The sequence below is a fragment of the Triticum urartu genome, chromosome 3 (genome assembly GCF_003073215.2).
Source record: "Triticum urartu cultivar G1812 chromosome 3, Tu2.1, whole genome shotgun sequence".
Lineage (NCBI taxonomy): Eukaryota > Viridiplantae > Streptophyta > Magnoliopsida > Poales > Poaceae > Triticum > Triticum urartu.
The window spans coordinates 537,100,122-537,101,707 of record NC_053024.1 but is presented as its reverse complement, the minus strand read 5'-3'; positions in this window follow the sequence as shown (position 1 = coordinate 537,101,707).

The following is a 1,586-nucleotide window of genomic DNA, read 5'->3' as shown; positions in this document are numbered from 1 at the left end:
ACCAGTCGAGACGGTGACGAAGAAGCCGGTGTCGCAGTTGACCTGCGGGCGAGCCATTGATCCTTTTGGCGATCACACAGCGGAACTCTCAATGAAAGCACCAATGTCGGTGTCAAAACCGGCGGATCTCGGGTAGGGGGTCCCGAACTGTGTGTCTAGGATCGATGATAACAGGAGGCAGGGGACACGATGTTTTACCCAGGTTCAGGCCCTCTTGATGGAGGTAAAACCCTACGTCCTACTTGATTTATTCTTGATGATATGAGTATTACAAGAGTTGATCCAGCACGTGATCGGAGAGGCTAAACCCTAAAAGCTAGCCTACGGTATGATTGTTGTATCTTTATCGACTAGTGTGGCCTCGGTTTATATAATGCACCAGAGGCCTAGGATAACAAGAGTCCTAGCCGAATACGCCGGTGGGGAGGAGTCCTTGTCTTGATCACCAAGTCTTGTAGAATCTTCCGTGTATGTGGAAGTTGTCCGAACTCGCCCATGAGTATACGGCCATGGGGGTCCTCGGCCCAATCTAACAGATCGGGAGACGACGTGGTGAGTACCCCCTGGTCCAGGACACCGTCAGTTAGGTTTACCTTAATACTTTTGTTGTAGTTGCAGCTGCTTGCAATAGAGGTTAATAATAAGTGGGATGCTTGTTAAAGTAAGAACAGCACCCAAGCACCGGTCCACCCACATATCAAATTATCAAAGTATCGAACGCGAATCATATGAACATGATGAAAACTAGCTTGACGATATTCCCATGTGTCCTCGGGAGCGCTTTTCCTATTATAAGAGTTTGTTCTGGCTTGTCCTTTGCTACAAAAGGATTGGGCCACCTTGTTGCACTTTATTTACTTTTATTACTTGTTGCTCGTTACAATCTATCTTACCACAAAACTATCTGTTACTACTTATTTCAGTACTTGCAGAGAATACCTTGCTGAAAACCGCTTATCATTTCCTTCTGCTCCTCGTTGGGTTTGACACTCTTACTTATCGAAAGGACTACGATAGATCCCTATACTTGTGGGTCATCAAGACTCTTTTCTGGCGCCGTTGCCGGGGAGAGTAGCGCCTTTGGTAGGTCAAATTTGGTAAGGAAATGTTTATATAGTGTGTTGAAATTTACTGTGACTTGTTACTATGGAAAGTAATTCTCTGAGGGGCTTGTTTGGGGTATCTTCACCCCGTCCAGTAGAGCAAAGAGTTGCTCCTCAACCTACTGAACCTATTGAAAATGAAACTCCTTTTGAATTTCCTTCGGGTATGATGGAAAAACTGCTAGCTAACCCTTTTACAGGAGATGGAACAAAGCATCCTGATGAGCACATAATATATGTGGATGAAGTTTGTGGATTATTTAAGCTTGCAGGTATACCCGATGATGTTGTTAAGAAGAAGGTCTTCCCTTTATCTTTGAAGGGAGACACATTGATATGGTATAGGCTATGTGATGATATGAGATCATGGGACTATAAAAGATTGAAGTTGAAATTTCATCAAAAGTATTACCCTATGCATCTTGTTCATCGTGATCACAATTATATATATAATTTCTGGCCTCGCGAAGGAGAAAGCATCGC